General features: G+C 41.9%; 1 protein-coding gene across 1 annotated transcript in view; it reads left to right on the forward strand.

Annotated features, from left to right (window-relative positions):
• Positions 1-21,696, forward strand: part of micall2a (mical-like 2a) — a 60,530-nt gene that overhangs the window by 16,346 nt on the left and 22,488 nt on the right. Inside the window, exon 19 of the mRNA XM_053851922.1 lies at positions 14,329-14,455. The gene's annotated coding sequence lies outside the window, so the exon portion shown is untranslated. The remainder of the gene's footprint in view (positions 1-14,328; positions 14,456-21,696) is intronic.

Here is a 21,696-nt window from a genome sequence, read left to right on the forward strand (position 1 = left end):
GGGTTGAAGGTGACTGTTGGGTGTACTCTGTGACAGAAGTGTAGCAGTGAGGGATCCCATTACTGTGAGACTCTAAGACAAACATGGAGTTGAAAATGCTCAGGTTTTTATTGGGAGTGATTTGGAGGGACAAGAGAAGAAACGGGTATATCGAAAGGACAGCTGTCTTGAAGGGAGGAGGGACTAAGACTGTTTGAAATTGTTGTGCCTGCCAAGGAACATGATCATTAAAGTTTACGGATATGATATGTGTGGTGGCTAAGGAGGATGCTACTGGCAACCCCTGTTGGGTATTGCAAATGAAGAGGTTTGGGTTAGATGAGGACAAGGCCAGTTTGATCTCCTAGCTCTTTTGGAGAGTGGTTTCGGGTTTGTGTACAGCATTATTGCAACTGTAGCCAGACAAGACTAACACCTTCCCTCTAGCTATATAGCTCCGAGACCTCAGTGGTCTTCAAGTGAAGAAGAAGGCCTACACGTTTGTGACCTATGGTTTGCATGATCTTGTTGATGTTTGCACCCATTATTTTTGACAGTTTCACCAAGGCATTTTAAGACTTATGTATGGTGGGTAGGTGCTCTCTCCTCTGACTACTGATCCCCAAAACCTTGGTTGGTTGGTGACAAAACCAGAAACCATGAAATACATATGTGCCATAACCATGGGTTTCACCAGTCTGAGTAGAAGCCTAAGGTCATTTTAAAAAAAATGTTTGTAGAGACCTATTTTAAGGTCCCAAGTCCCAAGTGAAGCCAGAAAGATGAATTGCTCTTGGTTCCACTCTGCGCTTAAAAGAGACCCTGAAGATCTTCAACAGTGGTCCGTGGTATTTTGCTCGTATTTACCACTTGATTCATGTTTTCCACTGTGTTTTGGAGTAAGAGTGTGAGACGGCGCTGCATAATATAACGCAAGACAGAAGGAGCGGCCTGAACACAAACCAGCCTTGGTTCCAGTGTGCGTGCGTGTATGTGGGCTGCAGGCGGCTTTGATGCACCCCGTCTCTTATCTCATGCCCGGCAAGGTTAATGAAGTGGTGGCACTTTTGGAGAGAGAGGAAATGGGATGAGTGGGGAAGACCAGAGGAAGCCGGGAGATGAAACGTCCCGCTCTTAGCAGCTGTAAGTGGCAATTTTGGAGAATTACATAGACAATAAGAAAGAGGGTTGTGGTCGCCCTTAAACACAACACTCGTCTCAATCTGGAGCGCTTGATCGTATCGCTCTCACAGCGCTTCATGTGGAATTACATTAGCATTTTGGCGACACTTGTAACTTGATCTGTCGATGTCTTTCGAGGGCCTCAGCGATGCATTTAAGTCTGTTTTGCTGCCTGAAATTGACTAAACCACTTATTGTTCTGCACTATTTCTGTATAAATGACGGGAGTTGGATTGATTCATATTTTTCACAACTGCAGTATATAGTGAGTTTATGATGTTTGCACGAAAAACCTTAAAATATTGGTGATTGGTTAACTCGCCCTGCCTTTATTTAAGGAGCAGCCCCACTGTGGAACCACCTTCTTACAATGCAGCTCACTTGCACATAGTGCATTCAAACATTTGTGAAAGAATGTCCTGCTCTCAGGAGCTCTGTGAATTCCAGCATGGAACTGTCATAGGATCCACCTGTGCAATAAATCCAGTCGTAAAATGTCCTCGCTCCTAAATATTCCACTGTCAACTGTCAGGTTTAAGAAGAAAATGGAAGAGTTTGGGAACAAGCAAGTCAGCCACCAAGTGGTCGGCCATGTCAACTGACAGAGAGGGGTCAGCGGATGCTGACGTGCATAGTGCAAAGAGGTTGCCGACTTTCTGCATAGTCAGTTGCTACGGAGCTCTAAACTTCATGTGGCCTTCAGATGAGCCCAAGTACAGGATGCAGAGAGCTTCATGGAATGGGTTTCCATGGCCGAGCAGCTGCATCCAAGCCATCCATCACCAAGTGTAATGCAAAGCGTCGGATGCAGTGGTGTAAAGCAGCCGCCACTGTACTCTAGAGCAGTGGAGACACCTTCTCTGGAGTCATGAATCACACTTTTCCATCTGGTAATCTGATGGACCAGCCTGGGTTTAGAGGTTGCCAGGAGAATGGTACAGTTCGGACTGCATTGTGCCACGTGTGAAATGCTCTGGTGCACAAAGCAAGGTCCATAAAGACATGGATGACAGAGTCTGGTGTGGATGAACTTAACTGGCCTGCACAGAGTCCTGACCTGAACCTGACAGAACACCTTTGAATTAGAGCGGAGACTGAGAGCCAGTCCTTCTCCACCAACATCAGTGTGTGACCTCACCAATGTGCTTTTGGAAAACTGGTCCAATAGTCCTATAAACACGCTCCTCAACCTTGTGGACAACCCTCCCGGAAGAGTTGAAGCTGCAAAAGCTGGACCGACATCATAGTGAACCCTATGGGTTGGGAATGGCACGGCACTTAAGTTCATATGTGAGTCAAGGCTGGTGAGCAAATACTTGTAAATATAGCCAAAGATTACACCGCACACAGTGCCTTCTAGTGGCCTCTGAAAATTAGGCCACTGTTTCACGAAACCAAAATGACGCTGCTGATCCGCCTCAATTCTATTCTATGACTGTTTCAAAAGGATGTGCCACACCGCGGCTTGTACGGGTCCCAGCAGGCACTGCACGTCAAACATGCAGAACCTTTCCATGAACTACTTGGGATCTACGTCCAATGAAGTATAGCGGATCATTTAGTCAGTGGATGGTGAGCCAAGTGGATCTGATAACTAGTTTTAGTTTTGTTGTTTATGTCCATGGTGGATCAAGTATGAGGCAATATTGCTGTTCAGGTGAAATAATGTATTTAGTGGGAACCATGGGTTGCAGTTGCTACTTAAGTCCTCCAAGACAAAACTATAGAGAGGCAGGAAGCATGCAGCTGGTAAATCCAACAATGACTTAAAAGCGTGCTTTGTTTAATTTGTCCTCACAGTTCTTGTTTGGTTACCTCTAAAACAAGCAAGACATTATAGCCGTAATAACGGCTGATCTGCAGCTAATATTCTTAACTCCAGCATCCCCGGTCCTCCCTGCATCTACTGTACGGCAGCTAATAGGTAAACAGTCCCGAAAGAAAGAAATGAAGCCCGCCGGTGAATTAGCATATAGATGAGTTCCTCTCATACAAATATCGCTCTTTTGCCAGTGCCGAGCAAAGATCACGGATGTAAAGAACGCACGCACAAAACCTAAATTAATCAATTTCAATCTCCGGTATTTTCTTCGCGTTTTCCCCTCATTGCTCAGATGTCCAGAAACGGAGAGAGGTCAGTCAAACGACTTCCCCGCAGCCACGTAATTGTTTCACAGAAACGGGAGACGTGGGAGAGCGGAACACGTGGCGCGTGCCGTGAGGACGTGACGTCAGGCTTCCTCACGTCTGGGTAAATAAAAGTGACCGCACGTTTTGTCTTGGATCCTCATTATTGTAATTCCACAAACAAACAGGGAATTGTCTGTTTCTTAGCTGGTGTTAATGTGCCGAAAGAAGCTTATAGAATTGGGTCAACCAATTAAGCAATTAGCTCATTTCACTCCGTGGTCAGGCCGTCGCTAATCTACTGTATTGTGAGCACATAGATCTGCCAAAGAGCCAGTCTTGCACGTCTTCCTCATCCACTGTGACAAAAGATCTTGTTTGAAGGCATCAGCTGCGGCGACGGAAGACGTGTGTCTGCGCGCTAATGCTCACGTTTCGCATGCAAATCCCCCCGAATTGAATAGGTTGTTTATTGTCAAGTTAATATAGTGAGACATTTATGTAGTGGTGTTGAAGTGTTTGCTCGGTGCATGTGTAGCCGTGTTAACACACATGAAATCCCAGACAGATTACAGTCGGATTGCTTTAAAGCTGCGATGGATGTTTGCGAACCCACTGGCTTCCGTGATGCTACTGTTGCGGTACACTTTGTTCGTCGCTAATGGTATTTTTTTTTTCTTCTTCTTTCCACCCAGAAGCGATACCTCAGGGAATGTTCATTATTGGAAGATGTGTGACTCATATTTTCGCTCTGATTCCGGATTGTAACAAGTCGCTTGGATTTTCTGAGTCAATAAAAGTGTTAATTCTAGTCATCTGCTCCACAATGTTAGCTCTTTAAGATACCTTGTCCTGTGATACTTTGATAGGGAATACTTGACTATTTCTACCATTAAAAAAAGAGTTCAGCAACACACTCATCACTTCCTCTTTAAATCAGAAGTTGCGGTTCCTGCCTTATAGTGAATCACACTGCAACTTAGCTAGACTTCCTGTCCAGTTCGGCGACTCTCAGATTGTCGCAGTGAACCATACATTTCTGGAAGTTAAACCAGACCTAAAGTGTGAGTGACTCACTGCTTTCTGCAGCTTTTTATCAACGTTTTAATGACTCTTTCAGATGTGTGGGATTTTTTTTTTGTATCGGACTCATCTACTTTGTTGCAACTACAGTCACTCTGTGGACGATGTTTTATTTTTGTGCTTCAAACCCATCAGTGTTTGTATCATGACTGCCTCTAGTGTGTGCTAATATCACACAAAAAACTACATACAAGTAACATCCGATTTATGACCAGGATCGGTTCCGACAACCCGGTCGTAAGTCAGGTTGCACGTAAGTCGAATGCCATTCAAAATGGCCGACGCAAGGGTTATAGGTACTACTGTAGTGGTGGATCGCTGCGTGAGAGTGAGATGCTGGGATACTGTGTGGCCGTAACTGTCGTACGCGTTGCAAGGCTGCTTCGTGCTGCGGTGCCAGACATTGAATAAAAAAAAAAAAAAGCATCTGCCGTGGTCGTATGTACAGGTGGACATAAGTCGGATGTTACTTGTACTGTATTTAGACCCAATGGCAATATTATTTTCACACAAACAGCAAAGGAGAGTTTGAAGGGTGACTGGCTCATGGGTTCAAGTACAATTACTATTCTGTAAGAGTGAGATAAATGTGTTTTACTAACAGACATTTATTAATTTGCACTCAATATAGACGTATCTGGTCAGCTAACATGTACTTTTAGTCTTTTAGTCTTTAGTCAAAAACACACAGTTTTGTAATTCTTTGTAATGAACCAATGAAATAAATTGTGTGGCTTTTATTTTAGTTTAACATTGGTGGAAAAAATGAAATTTGTATATCAGTCCTCCAAAAGTGCCTCAATTCATGATCATAATTATGCGAAAATAACGGTGAAATCCAACGTGCTCATGGTGTTTTACCGAGACACAGAAATCACTTGTTTGTAGAAGTGATAAAGAAATGTAAGTAAACAAGTAAAATAAACCATAATAAATGCTGCGTACAACGACAAAATCATGCCACCAATGCATTTATTTTTTCTCTATGAATTATAACTAAAAGATATTACTTTTTATTATTGAATTTAGGATTTAAAATGTAGTTATCTGCACGCTTCACTATTTAAGTCTTATATTTTTCAGTTCTTCGTGTGAAGACATCTGTATGCAGCGAGAAACATTTAAAATTGGTGCCAGTGTTTTCTGGTTCAGCTCAAAAATATGAGTTGGACGTCGCAAACAGTCTGAAGATGATCATCTTGTTTGCCTTAGACTCACGGGTATACTTGAATATTTGAATTAATACTAATAAAAAAAGACATTATCACAGCCGCTGTAGTCTCTCCTCCATAGAAACCCTATCAGAATCAGCAGACGCAATCTTCCCCTCTCTGTGATTGTCGTCCGCGTCGGCGAATGAGTAATCCTGCTGTCATTTGGGATGTGCTGCCATAGGAATCTAATATACTTTAATGTTTCTGCATACTAATAGCAGTTTAATGAGCGAACTGGGAGTGAGAAGTGTACCTAATTGAAGCAAAAAAGGCTTCAACTGCGTTGTTAGCGGGTCAGAGGGACGCCACTTATGGCCGCCATGATGATATTCAAGGTGTGGAAATGCATTTGCGACCGGCGCCGGAGCCCGAGCCCGAGCCCATCACTTTGCGTTCAGAAGTGTGTGTTCATTAAGCCGCTGCATATCATCAACCGCTGCACTCATTCTATCAGGCAGATATGGCAGGGATAAAAACCATGTGAAGGATGGAAATTCAAACAACCGTTCTCATTTGCAAAGGTCATTAAAGCCTGGCATACATTAGAAAATCTGCTAATTATGAAATGGCTTAACTCCACATTCGGCGGGATTATGTCTGCTCATTTAGAATATGTTGATCCCCTCCCTCACTGGCCACAAAGACACTTGATGTATGGGACTTGTGGCACAGAACTAATGTTCCCAGCTCTTGTCGGTCATCTTAACTGACTGTAAGAAGTCCATAAAAGTCCTCGTCTGCACCCGACACGACAGGAATGTTTGTTTAGCAAAGTCTTTTGTGCCGGCGATCTGTGAGGCGGGCCTTTGAACTCCATTGGGTCTAATGACCCGTGTCGAGAGGGACAGAAATGTAATGTCATGTCAAGTTAATACGACTGGGCGGATGTTTGGACATTTGTTGGTGTTTATTAAAAACGTGAATTTGGTGGCCAAGTAGGCGAGTGATGTCAGAGCAGCAACATGGCTTTTCTTCATCTTGAAATGAGTTGGTTCAAGTGAAGGAATATAGATGAAATGTTGGTTCTGGATCAGCTTAGTGAAAATACTTTCTACTGGAACGGAATAGAATGCAATAGAGTCAATAAAATACTCTCTCTATCTGGGGGTCAGTTTCCAATGCTGACTCGGTAAACCTGGAAATCTAAAGAGAACATGGTAAAATTGGACTGTAAAGTATTTCATAGTTTCAAAAATCAGACTTTGTGGAGTAGGAAGTGCAAACGTGACTCGGTATATGAAAAAGGATGGAATATACTTATAGAAAGGTAAACTTGGTAAACTGTGAAGCACAAAATGGACATGAAAAGCAGTGAGGTGCAGAATAGAAAAGATATACCAATATACATGTTAACTAGGAAAATGAAACTTGATTTGGCAAAGCAAAAGATCAAACATAGACTTGGTTGACCAGCAAGTCCAAAACAGACTTGGTAAATATGGAAGCCCGGAATACTCATGGACTACTTGGAAAATTAGCTTGAAAAGTAACTATTAAAGTAGTCTGCGTAAGTAAGTCCAGAATGGACTTGATAAACAGTTTAATCCAAAGTAGACCTGAATAACTGGGAGCTCCACAATACACTGTGTGGATTTGACGTCCAAAATAGACTTGGTGAATGAGAAAGTCAGCGTTTCATTTCATCCACTTGGACAACTATGAAAATTGCCAACAATGACTTGGTAAACTCAGGGCTCCAAAAAGATATGTTAATATTGGACTGAGAAAAAAAAGACTTGTAGCCTGGGATAGACTTGGTAAACTGTCAAATCCATAAAAGAATTGATAAATTAGGAAATACAACATGGAATTGCTAAACAAAGAAAGCTGAGCATGCACTTAGGAAAACCATGAAAAACCATGAAGTCCCTCATAGACTTGTTGAACTATGATGTTCAAAATGTAGTAGAGTAGAAATAGACTGAAACAAACTTGGTGAACTGAAGATTTCAGAAGACGAGTATCAGAGTAACAAACCGAACATGTTTAAATCACAGTTTATTTCCAATTGTTTGTCTGAGGTTACAGTTTAAGACGGTGAACTAATGTCCAATGAGACAAGATCTTTTAATTTAATTTTGAGTTGAATATCTTTACTTTTGCGAGCTATGCTCCAGTACTATTTGAGTTTTCTGTCGCAAACTGGTCTCTTTTCCCTTCAATGTTCATTTAATCTCTTCTGTTAACGCTTCTGTTAAATGCTTTTATTTTGTTGAGCCTTCAAGATCCATGCATCTGTTTCCCCCTTCTCTTATCTCCTTGGGCCAAGTTGAAGCCATCGACGTCCTAATTCTCACTCTTAACCCCGCCACTTACCTCCGAGTCCGTAATTGAGTGAAAAATCTTTCCGGGTGACTCCCTTGCACCTCTCAGATAGACACCCATTGTCCAGCTTCAGACCCCGGCGGATCAAATGACTGCGATTTTAGTCTATTTAATAATCCGATTCCCAATTAAAAGGGGAGGTTGCGCTCGGATCTATCAAAGGTTAATAAGGCTGGCAGGCGGAGTGTTTCTCCTGGGTAAATGTCACTTGGACGCGGGCCACAGTGGGTCAAGATCTCCCTCCAGATGTAAATTTAATCACACAGCACGGCCTGGCCCCGGCTTCACCCTCATTAGCCCTTCGGCTCTGTCTGGCCCCCGGAACTCTGCCGCCGCTCAGACCCACGCCGCCGCCGCCGCGGAGAAACAAAAGTTTGTGTTCGCATGTCACAGGAGGCGTCACCTGATGAGGCCGCTGCCACCTGTCAGGTCTGTCCCCATCATGGCAGAATGACCGGAGCCATTCAAGCTGCCGTCTCATCTTAATTATCTCCTCAGAGTTTAATTAAGGAGACCCCACACACCTCCACCCCACCCCCTCCCCTCCCTTCGCCTGCTGTGACGAAACAACCCTGAAGACTGAGCACAAATAGGAAGCCCATGGTTGTTCGCAAAACCAGTGCTCTGTCTGTCAGAATCAGAATTCAATTTATTGCCGTGGTCACCAACTAGGAAAGTGTTTTGGAATAAAGTGCTGACAAAAAATAAAATTAATAGAATAACAACAAAGGCTGTTTGGGAATTCAACAGTCTGACAGCTGAGGGTAAGAAGCTGTTGCTGTGACGGGAGGTTCTGGTCTGGATGGACCGTAGCCTCCTGCCAGAGGGAAGAGGAACAAACAGTCCATGTCCAGGATGAGAAGGGTCGGCTCTGATCCCACCTGCACGTCTCTGGGTCCTGGAGGCATACAGGTCCTGAAGAGGTGGCAGACTGCAACCGATCACCTTCTCAGCAGAACGTACGATGCGCTGCAGTCTGCTCTTGTCCCTGGAGGTGGCACTGTTGTACCAGACGGTGATAGAGGAGGTGAGGATGGACTGGATGATGGCCGTGTAGAACTCCACCAGCAACTTCGTCGGTAGTCGTAGTTTCCGCAGCTGCCTCAGGAAGAACAATCTTTGCTGGGCCTTCCTGATGAGGGACCTGATGGTTGGCTCCCATTTGAGGTCCTCAGTGATGGTGGTTCCTAGGAAGCAGAAGGAGTCTACAATAGGAGTGGGTGAACCAGCCAACATGAGAGTTTGTCCACGTTACATGTTGAATGTTGAATTGTGCGTGTAATAAAGTGCTTTGACATCAATGTCTGGACTTCCTGTCTCTGCACACTGAGGTACTCCATGAGCTCCAGGAAGAAGTAAACGTTTCGCGTCCCCCAACTCTTTTCCCACCACTGTAAGTAGTATCATTTGTCTATAATATTATTATCAGTACACCTCTGCTTAACGTTGTATCCTTTTTAACATAAAAAAAAGTAATATAGATCAACTTACAATAAAGAATAACTATTAAGATTTATTTGTTTGTAATGGAAAAGACAAAGTGCATCTATTTGCCTGAAATAATAATAAAAAATAAAATAAATCATGAGCGCATTTACAATTACGCTTTATTCTAGTATGGCAAAAAAGTATGTTCCCCATTCCCCACACTATTTGAGAAGGACTGCCATAAGGTATCAAGTGTTTCACGTGAAATATACTGTCTTTTATTCTGGAAAAAAAATGTTCTGGTTTATCCGCTTTCATCCCTTTAACACTGGTGTTACTAGTGGGCGGAGCTAAACACAACTACAATTGCATGGTGAACCACTCGCTTTCAAACAAGACTCAGCTACGCACTTGTTAGTGGACTTTAGGAGGAAATCGGAGTCTCTATAGAAAACCTACGCAGTGACAATAACTACACATTTTGTTTTGATATTTATATGACATGAAGATGGCTAGGGTTTATGGATTTTAGCTGTCGAATAAATACATGTTAATGCAAATGTATTCTCTTGCTGAAGTGAGACGTGTTCACAATGAAGTTCATGATGTCTGTTGATCACATGACCATGTTTGGACCTAGCTTCCTGCAACAACAGGATTTGTCTTAACAGTCATCGTGTGTAGACAGTTAGCAACACAGCTTTTAAATGTATGTGTCTGTAATTTAAGTTTCTCAGAACAAGTATAAGGTTAGAAGTATTCAAGTGATGGTACTGAACCACATAAGGTTTGCAGAAGGATACTTTAGTCTATATCATAAGGTCGGTATATTGTCAAATTAAATGCATAAAAATAAGTGAAAATCAATTGAAGAATGAAGTAGGGAGGACGGTGCGACACTGTAAACAAACCAGTTGGTAGTTTATGTCAACGTGTTTCACATATATTCGAAAATGAATTTCTGCCATGTTCACAAAACTGTTTCAGGAGAGGAAAGTCTTGCTTATAACCGGGTGCCACATGGTTTACTTCTGCATGTTAATGGGAATCATGCACAAAATGAGTAATAATTCTTCTGCCCTACAGAAATGATTAGCATAATTCTGATAAATAGGCAGATGGCAGAATGTGTGAATTGAGGTAGATTTATCTTAATTAATATCTTGAACCTACTTGGAGAAAAGGTAAATGGCTCCGGCGGGGCCACAGATATTCCTCTGTCTTGTGTGTGTATCTTCCTCACGGCCTGACATGTAGTACTGGCCTGAGGATATGAAGTTGCTCTCCAGGTATGCATCAAACCCGGGACGGCTGCTGATAATGAACATATACCTGACACACACACACACACACACACTAATGTATGCTAGCATCACTTGCTTCCAGTGGGTATTTCTTTTTCAATTCTTTCTCCCATTTCCCATCTGCCTCCTCCGTGTTCACTTTTCCTCGACGTCCATCCTGGACACTCCTATGCCTTTCTTTATTGTCAGTCGACTTCCTCTCACGTGCCCATCCCATTTGAATCTCCGCCCTCACATACTCCAGTGAGTCAGCCAATAGCTAAAGAGGTTGCCGGTTCACCTCCAGATTTCTTTTCGCCATGCCCCTTAGTTAGGTTTGGATTTCATGTTGTGTTGCGTCCCGCTGCCATAGAAAACACCATTGAAATAAAAGCATAGAATTCGTCACTGTCTGTTGAGGGAGCTACTACACAGGCGCCACAAATTCTCGCCGACGTTTGCGGCATTTGAAACGCTGCTGCCACCTGCGGTCCAAGTCTGCTCATTTGAATGTAAATAATGCTTCTCTCATTGATATTTTAAATCCTCAAACACGTATCAGTGGTGGACGTCTGCGCTGTTATTTTAAATAAGGTTGCTATTGAGAAATTTTGCAACTTTTTTGTGTATCTTTTTCCCTTTTAATAGTTAAAACACCATTGTCTGTGTTTTCTGCAATATCAACCCTGACTTGACAGGGTTCAAACTCAGGGCTCAGGAGCCAAACCTGTCCTACCAAGTATATTTACGTGGCCTGTTAGGGCTGTGAACACTAGTATTACTAGTAATATTTGGGGTTATGTGGCTTCATGAAACAGTGTCGTCCTTTTTACAGTCCTCAATACAATACTCCTTGCTCTAAAATCTTTTCAATTCAGAGGAACCTCACATCTTTTTTTAAACTGAGAGCGCCATCTTCTGGGCTCTGAAAATGAGGGCACTGTTTCATGAAGCCTCATCCGCCCATCACAAATGAATACATGCAGTTGAAACCAAATTCTCAACTAATGTCAACTGCTGCTTAAAGTAAATAACAAATCATGTCATTATCATGACCCACAAAATGGGTGTGTTTAAGGTTTGCCCTTCAATCTGCTGGCAAATGGAGGTTGTAACTGTAGAGCACCAATCTGGAAAATTCCTAAAATTTGATGCAGTAAGAAGGGAATATGATGAAAGCTGCGGGTGGGATACATGTTTGTACTTCATGAAAGAACTAAAATTATCCTTCAAAAGTATAAAAAAAACGTTTTTTGTTTAGGTGGCCCATTAGTGCTATGAATACGAGTGTTACTAGTAATACTCGGGCTTATGAGGCTTCATGAAACAGTGTTGTCCATTTAAGAGCCCACTAGATGGCACTCTTTGCTCTAAAATCTTAGGGTTTGAACAGCCAATAAACTGAGAGCGCCATCTCCTGGGCTCTGAAAATGACAACACTGTTTCATGAAGCCTCATCCGCCCATCACTAGAGAATACATACAGTTCTCAGCTGATTTCAGCTGCTGCTCAAAGTAAATCATGTCAACTGAAGGGAATACGATGAAAGCTGCGGGTGGGATACATGTTTGTACTTCATGAAGGAACTAAAATTGTCCTTCAAAAGTATTAAAAAAAACGTTTTTTGTTTGTTTGTTTGGGTTTTTTTTTTTTTTGGTGTCCATGTTTGAAATTGTGTCATTGAATGTCCCAGTACTCAGCTAAAGTCTTCAAAATACGCATCTGAAGTTTTGAAATGCTGTTTATATCTACATTAAAGGAAAATATAATACAATCATAATGGTGTTTCGGACTAGCATTAGCAACCACGACGCTCGACAAGGCTTACCGCCGACCGAACCCGCTCACATTTTCCCGCCAGCGTGTCACAATGATCCCCTTATTTCTCGCTTTATTACCATCCTCCAATAAAGTGTGAATTTCTTTTACTCATCGCAAATTAGCCCAATTAAAATGTTAATTATTACAAGCAGAAAAGGGACAAAGGAATTCAAATAAATTGATGTATTGACGTTTTTTTTTAATTAATTCACTCGCTTCCTACTGCGTTGGGTAATTACGCTTAAGTGTTTAATTACATATTTTGATGGGATTCTCAATTACTCCGGCTTAATAACATATCATTCGCTCGTGTCCCAGGTTCCGCAGCTGCGGAGACTTACTGTATAGAAGTAGTCTGTGAAAAGGCCAGGTCTTCGCCAACTCCTCTCACTTATACAGTATCTTCTTCAGAGTTTAAATCAAATATATTATTTTTATTTCATGATATTCAGATGGTTTTAATATGTTTATTTTATTCAGAATTTTATTCAGTGTTTCAAATTTTCAGTTGCATCCAGTTTTTCCTTTTTTTCTTTCTTGAACATGTCTTGCACTTGGTTCTGCTGCTTCTATGACAAATATATTTGCAGTGATCGCATGGTTTCATGCCATTTCACAAGGTTTTGTGTGTTAATGTGTTAGTAGATTAAATATGGTTATCGATCACACATGAAATCAAGAGTAATAGATCAGTTCTATTACTTGAATGGGCCCCGGGTCCATTTGTTCTGGCAAAGGTGAGATCAGAAAGGTTCAGAACCACTGTCTTATGGTTTATTGGCAGGGCCTAGTCTGGTTCCAGTCTGAGGTCTATTGCCTCGGATCTTTGCCACCATCTTAGACCCTTGTCTCCTTCCTTCACAACCTTTGTGTGGCTGACTTAAATACTGTTCTGGTCCACTCATTTAGTGACCCTATAGTGCCTCCATCTGTAGCATCCTTCGCCAACTCCTCTCTGTTAACCAGGAAGCCGCTCTGCACATCAAAGTTTGACACGGCGGCAAACAAACACAGAGGAAATTTACATATTAATTTGCAGCAGGCTAATCGCACGGGTGATGAATTCAAATGGGCTGCGTTGCCACGACGCCGCCTTGTGGGAGGCTGAGGCTCGGCCCAAAGGCCAGCTCATGCCTCAACACAGCCTTTACTGCGCATATATATATATTCAATATCCTCTCACTGACTTGTGAATCAATTTGCAGCGTCGTGTCGTAGTGGCACAGATAAGTAGTTGTCAACCATCGGCTGTGGAAAACTCCTCACTGCCATCTGCGCCGATCTCATTTAAAGGTTACGTCCTCTGATCTGTCACTTTTACTGCGTCTCTTTTACCAGCCTGGGAAAGAAAAATAACATGTGTTTTACATCCTCCTGCTATGAACGAGAATCCCTGGCAGTGGCCCGCGGGCCAGATCCTATAATTAGAGCGCCGTTGAGTCGGTGAGCAGGTAATTTAGCTTTAGGGGGAGAAGTCTAATTATTGTCTTTGAAAAGCTAATTTAGCGTCAAACACTTCAGGTGTCGGTTCCCCTCTCTTCAGGAAAGAGAGAAGTATCCTGTGGCGGTGCAGACATCCGATCCTCCGCTTTGTTTTTATAAGACTGAGGTGTGGAGCTACGGCCTTTTTTGGGGGGCAAACCACGCTATTGCTCACTGTAATATTTTAACCACCATGACAAGTGGAAGCTATTTATTTTTATTTGCATTTGTTGGGCGCTACATACAGGTGCGGTATCCCACTGCCTGCGCCATTTTGTCTTGTGTTTACTGGTCCTTTCCTTTGGGCTTCTGTCTTGTTGTCTTTGTTTTTCTCATGATAAACATGACCAGCCTTTCACTCCTCGACTGAGAGTAATATCAATTATAAATATATTTATTCACAGTTACCTCACGTGACTCCAGAGGTGCTAGTTCAACAGTACCTTCTGAGGTATGGACTCCATCGCAACCCTGAAGAGGTGCAGTTGTGTCTCCCGCCAAGACTGTAGCAGCAGATCCTTCCAATGTTGGGTAAGTCGAACATTTTAACTTCATTTTCAGGATCAAGCCTTGGGTTTGAAGCGTTTTGCTGTGTTTCCTGGTGCTGTGGGTGGGGCTTCAATGACTTGTCCAGCACTTAAAAAAACAAATGTTGTACATAGCATGCACAGTACTTGATACATACATGATCATGGGCTTGACTCGTGGCGCCAACAACTTCTGTGCTGTAAAGTTGGCGCCATGAGTCTTGCAAAAAAAAAAATAATAATAATTATATATATATATATATATATATATATATATATATATATATATATATATATATATATATATATGTTATACATATATATACATATATATATATATATATATATATATATCATCACATAACCTACAACAACATATATATGTTGTTGTAGGTTATGTGATGTATGTTATGTCATATGTATGTTATGTTAAGATGGTGTTGGCTTTTTGAATGGTAAATATTTATGATGCCCAGTCTGGTTTTAAATTTTTTTTTTTTTTTCTTGACAGAAATAAATGAATGAATCCTTGAAAATTAAGCAAACAAATATTATTGATATTACTAACTATCACTAACCAGGGAGTTTGATATTAAACATCCCTTTGATCTTATTATAATTTATTTGTAATATAATAGATTGATTTATTTAAAAAAAAAAAAAAGGGACACAAACCATGTTTTTCAGACATTGCTTGTTTTGAAATTGGACTGGAAGGACTTCGTAGTTATTTTCCCATTACTCATGTATTTGTCTTGTGTCTCTGTGTAATTGTATAACTGCGACTGATGAGTTAGCGCCATTGATGTAGTTGTTCAGCTCAACAACCAGCAACAGCAACCTCTTAATTGTTGCCAGTAGTCATGTAACCTGTGTCTGAAATACTTATCTATGCCGAACTCATGCTGTACTTCGGACATATTTACGCCTTGACACGCTGATAAATGCAGCGAGCAGGCGGCGCAGTTCTATGACAGATGGTGCTGTGAGTGACGCTGGTTCCCAGCAGAAGCAGTCTGAGATCACAATGGAGTCTCAGCAGAGGGAGTCAGACCGCTTACCTGACGGCAGATGATCCGCCGCGGCCCACACCTGCTGAAAGCTGCCGTTTACACCTTGGTCCCCGGACTCCGCCTCTGAGAAGACTGTTAATCACAGTTTACCTCGCAGCCAGGCGCTTTTCTGGAACGGAAAACAAGTGACGCGAGAAGGAAGCGCCTCCTTTGAACCAGCGGTAGTTATTGGCATAAATATGAGACAGGTGCGAAGGTGAAGTTAAAATTCAAATTCAACTGTTTTCAGTACATCAAAATAATGTGAGGTATATGTTTTCTTTAAAAGTATAGTTTGGGCTGTCCATCTGTGGTTCGGATCATCATTAATAATGCTTTGCCACTCACAAACTATCGCCTTCTCTCATGTCACGTTTCTCAGGCTCAGATGTGTCTCACCCCTCGACCTTTGCACCATACGGAAGAGCTGCTAGCAGAACCCTTTTTGGATCAGTATCACCTTGTAACCTTATATTCTTGTGGTTATGATTCTTATCATATGATAACATGATAAATGTAACCATAAATCCATCCATATGTCCACATATGGTGGCAGTAGTGCGTCACTGAATTGACTTGACAGCTGCAAATCTTTGATAGTTACCAACTATGGAGAGGTTCTTGAAAAGAATCAATGATCAAGAAAGTGATGCCGCCCCCAACAGTAAAAACCTGTGGACGCAATTTTGAAAATTAATTCCAACATTTTATGGCGAAACTTTCATTTGCACGTATTTACAGTATTTTCATTGGAGTTTAAATAAAATATGTTATTTTTTATGATATTTATGCATGGTTTTATTATGTTTATTTTATTCAGAATTGTATTCAGTTTTCCCAATTTTCTCAGCAGTTTGCATCCAGTTTTTCCCTTTTTTCTTTAGCACATTTGATGAACACGACTTGCACTTGGTTCTGCTGCTGGTTGGACTTTTCGATGACAAATATATTTGCAGTGATCGCATGGTTTCATGCCATTTCACAAGGTTTTTGAGTGTTAACGTGTTAGTAGATTAAATATGGTTATTGATCACAAATGAAGTCAAGAGTAATAGATCAGTTCTATTACTTGAATGGACCCCGGGTCCATTTGTTCTGGCAAAGGTGAGATCAGAAAGGTTCAGAACCACTGTCTTATGGCTTATTGGCAGGGCCTAGTCTGGTTGGACATAGGTCTCTGCCTTGTTCTGCGGGAAGACAAGCGTCCTTAACTTCCAGTCTGAGGTCTATTGCCTCGGATCTTTGCCACCATCTTAGACCCTTGTCTCCTTCCTTCACAACCTTTGTGTGGCTGACTTAAACACTGTTCTGGTCCACTCATTTAGTGACCCTGTAGTGCCTCCATCTGTAGCTTCCTTTTGTCAATGGGTGCTTGGAACTGCCGCCCAAGATGTGGCTCAGTCTACTTGCATGATGTACCACACGTCTACAGGCTGCAGGACGGATGAGAAAACTCAACTGCCCACAGTTGCTTTGCCACAGATCCGTCCAAGACAGTGGTCACTCCTGCCACACATCCAGTTCATACAATAGCTGAGTCACAGCGAGTGTATTGTTGGTGTTTGACTAGAGGCATCTGAGTTAGTCTCTGGTGTATCAGGGGATCCTGCACAGTCAGATATACACTGACTTGTTTGGACTGGGCTGAACTAAATGATGAGTAGACGTGGCTCTACAAGTCTTCGCGAGTCAACCCTGCTTTACTGCCATTCGTCGAGAGTCACTTGTCACGTATTGATAGCCGTAAATTGAAGTTGTTCAACAGAGGTCGGGTCCAACCAGTGGAGCCTCTGAGTCGCGCAGTGGGTGTCTGTACCTGATGTTCTTCGACAGGAGGTGTCACTGATTCGGTCTGACCTTTGACACTTCCAAATCTAGGCTATCACAACTCCTAAAAGAACCGATTTTTGGCTGGAATCATCATAAACATGTCGTGATAACTGCCATTTTTGTCACCAATTGGAGCCTCGGCACTCACCTGCTCCAACTTGTCAGACGTTCATGTGTATCAGCGTGAAGCACAACAGAAAAAAACCCCAAGTCAAGCAGCAGGGCCTTTCTTCTGGCTGTGACATTGTTTATTCTTCATCCGCGGCGCCGTCCGGCGACCCCAGCGGGGACAGCGTCCACAGCCGCGGGGATCACTAACAGGTCCGCTGCTGAAATATGTGCCGGGGTGTCAATAGTCTGCGGCGCCCGCGTCCAACTGGAAGCCAACACCGAGCCGGTGATTAGGACACAGCCGGCCCAGTCGGTGCCAATTCAGAAGTCTTAGCCGCCCTGGGCCCGGCGGTTTGATCTGCCTGGCTGTCATTGATTCACGCGGCTTCCAGCTGGAGCAAAGATCCCCATTGAAGCGTGAGATAGAAACCTCTCCATCTTGGCACATCCTGGCCGGCTCAATCCCCCGCAGGCCATTAGGGGGAGAATATGTTGTTTTCTATTTCCCTCCCTCCCTCCCTCTCCTCCAGAAGAAAAATACAGTCTGTCTTCATGCTGTTACAGCCATTACTTAATTGTGCCGGATTTTCCGAGCAGAGTGTTGCTTTAATTAAGCAGCTAATTGCAATGTAGCTCTTGATTAGCTTTGGGGGGATGGGAGTGTTCCGACAGGCCGATATGTTGCGCACACTTCAGAGTCATTTACAGAAATTGAAGCTAATTTCGCTCTCAGTCTATGGCTGCATTAATTTAATTTAGCTTGCTTTTAGCTCATTAACACTTCTAATTAATAGGTTGACATCACTATTAAGACGTGGCTTTGAAATTGGCGTCTCTTGATGATCGGGGTGGAGGAGACTGATGTATATGGAAGCTGAGCGCAGAGAGCGGGACACTTCCACTTGCAGAGGGACGGTATGTTTCAGACTTTCGGCAAATGTTAGTCAATTTTTGCTTGGAGTGAAACCGCTGTCGTAGATGTTTGGTTTGAAGTGGACGTGAGAACGGGTTCTGGTTTCAGAGAGGACAGATCGCCTTGTGTTGCGTAGTGTTGAGCTGAGAAGCTACAGCTTTCAGAAGGAATCCAGTGTCTGAAACAGCTCTGTGACACATTTCTTGAGGGGCAACTGGCAAAGAAATTATAAACAAACAAAAAAAAAAACACTTTAAAAAGATGTATTGAGTCCCCGAGAAAGAAAGTCGCAGTAGAAAAAGGAACCTTTTCTTTTGGAAAATAAATAAATATTATATATATATATATATATATATATATATATATATATATATATATATATATATATATATATATATATATATATATATATATATATATATATATATATATATATATATATATATATATATAATTTAAATAGAACTAAATAAAAAGTTAAATCATTGGATCCAAAATGTTACTGGGAAATAGTTGGTATAAGTTGAAAAAAATGTATTGAAGCAAAAAATCAAAGCTAGGAAACGCGCTGCAACTGTGGAACAATTTATTAATCAGATAAAATAAAATAAAACTGATGGAACATCAACAGTGTAAAAAATAAATTCAGAAAAAAAAGTCAGATCATAAAAATGAAATTCAGTTTCTGAAACAGTTCTCTGACTCAGTTAGTGGCACTTTTAAAAAGATGGCTTGAAACCCCAAGATAGAATGTCACGGAAGAAGAAGGAAAATAAAATAAAAATAAATAAATAAAAACAGTAAAAAAAATTGAAAGTCACCAACTTGAGTGAAAAGCAGGAAGGAAACAGGAAGAAATATGACGGTTTTGTCAACAAAATGAAATGAAATTGAATTCAAAACATTAGAACAAAGTAACATTTTCAATGTTAAATAATTGGATCCAAAATGTGACTGTAGAAGTAATAGTTGGTATAAGTAAAAAAAATGAAATGAAAAAATCTAAGCCAGGAAACTAGAAACCCCACAACAGTGGAATCATTTATTTATTTATTAAATTGAATAAAATCAAACCTATTGAACATCAACAGTGTAAAAAATAAACAATCATAAAAAAAAGTTAGAAGACAAAAATGAAATCCAGTTTCTGAAACAGTTCTCTGACACATTTTTTAAATGTCAATTTGTTAATATGCTTTTTGGAGAGAGCATTTATCGTATGCTCAACTATTAATTCCAAGAAATAGAATGGAAGATTTTTTTTTCGTAAACAAAACGGCAATACATAAATGTATGTAATTAATGTAATTAAAGTGAAGTTTTAATAAAGTTTATTGAAATTTTTTTTCAATACTTAGACGAATGTAAACATTTATAATAAAAGAAAAAATAGTCAGTTACCTGCCTTTTCACTTATGATACATCCAACAACTCCAGTGGCCGTGATTTGAAGCTCTACTAGCATCGCAGTGGAGTAATGGTTGGTGCTGACAGGTGACTCAATTGGAAATGAAAGCAGTACTGATTGTTTTAACATTTGATTGGGTTAATTTTGCGTGCGTGTGTGTGTGTGTGTGTGTCTCTGTGGGTCTCTGGAGAGCGTGGGGGTGGAGGTGCGTCAGGGCCAGATGCCATACACAGCTGAAGATCACGCCTGAGTAGCCGGGTGTTTGGGTTTGTCATTTTAATGAGGAGAATTTAGTGACTGAGCCGGTGCTGCCGCGAGAGGAGCCCTGTTACATTAGCGTCACTTTCACCAACATCCACTGTCTGCGGCGCATCATGCGCGCGCTTGCTTTGATCCCTGTGTTGTTTTAGCCGGAGCCCTCAGCGCCATGAAGGCTATAAGGCTTGTTGGATGAAATCATATTCTATTTAATTTGATATTATTTAGTAAAGTCTGGTTATTATCACAACAGAAAACAGTTTCTGCATTGTATATTGACAGTACAGTTATTATTGTGAAATAATAAGAAGTGAAGAGTGAGAGCAAATGAATGTGAAATATGAAAAAATGTAATGCCAAAAAGGTGTGAAAGACTGTTGTTGTTATGTTTTGCGTTTGTGGAGCAGTAAGTGTCCACAAGAGGGCTCCTTTGCTGCTGAAAATGGTGATTCATGTTGGTGGTAATATTTCTTACTGAAGTTGCAAGATGGGGCATATTTTTGATTTATGGAATCTGTGAAGTGCAAGTGGTCCCTTGGACAAGACGTATTTGTGCCTCACGGAGTCACTCAAGTAGTGAAAGACAGTAGCTGCATGGGACAGGTGAGTCCCACTTGGGTGACTTCCTCATGACAACAGGGAAAAGTTCACTACGAGTCCCAGAAGTCACTCAGTGCATGCGACTTGCGAGACTCAGATAAATCGCTGAATCCTGCATCCGAAGTTGCTACAACAGGAAGTTGTTGGACTCATTGACGTCGAGGGGAGTCCCTCTCCTCTATGACCTCTTACTCGTAGAGAAGCTTGTCTTGGTAATGGTTGACTTCAGGGAGTCTGTTGGCAGCTCATGGAACAGACGAGTCCGACACGTCTAAAGTGGACTCCCTCGTCGATGGTCGGCGAGTCCAACAGATCTGTTCCGAACCGTATGAAATATACAAAGGCTTATTTTGGAATCTTGCTGAGCAAGCCGAATGTGACCGTGAGCAAAACGTACTTCTCCAGCGGGACTTGACTTTCTAACACGGACGCCATCGAGTCGTCCGAATCAGCTCTTTCTCCGCAAGTCAACAACACGTGCCCGCAGCTACAGCACACACCTCCTCACTCTGCCATTGACTCGTGTACTCTTCAATCGGCCTCCATAAGTTGAGAAAATGGCATTGATCGGGAACGTGTCCGCGTTATTTGGCGTGAAAATCACTGGGGGACCTTGTTTATTTCCTGTGATCGTTTTTTTTTTTTCCCCCTCTTCCTTGGCAGTTTTCCTGAGGCCAGGCCGCGGTGCAGGGAAGCCTTCTGTTTAGCACTTCATTAAAAGTACGGCTAATAGGAGCCCCTGGAGAGGCGCTCCCCGCATCATGTGTAAAAGCCATCAACATCTGCATCAATTAACCCCTTCGTCCCCGCGGGGCCCATTAGAGAGAAGAAGACCCTTAAAAGCTGCATATGCTTTTAGCACACAGCGGACAGTTAACAAACATAATTGCCTGTTTGTGGATTTTACAGTTATCAGTCAAGTGTTTTTAGTCCTTCTACTGTACGTGTGGGGGGGGGGGGGGGGGGGATCGAATATATTTGAGTCTTTCCCTGATCGAATCAGTTCATTGAGAATGAGTTTGGGTTGTGGATGAGAAGCTGGGACACCAACATCCAGCCATCAGTGGCTCAAC

Source organism: Synchiropus splendidus, chromosome 19 (assembly GCF_027744825.2).
Source record: "Synchiropus splendidus isolate RoL2022-P1 chromosome 19, RoL_Sspl_1.0, whole genome shotgun sequence".
NCBI lineage: Eukaryota > Metazoa > Chordata > Actinopteri > Syngnathiformes > Callionymidae > Synchiropus > Synchiropus splendidus.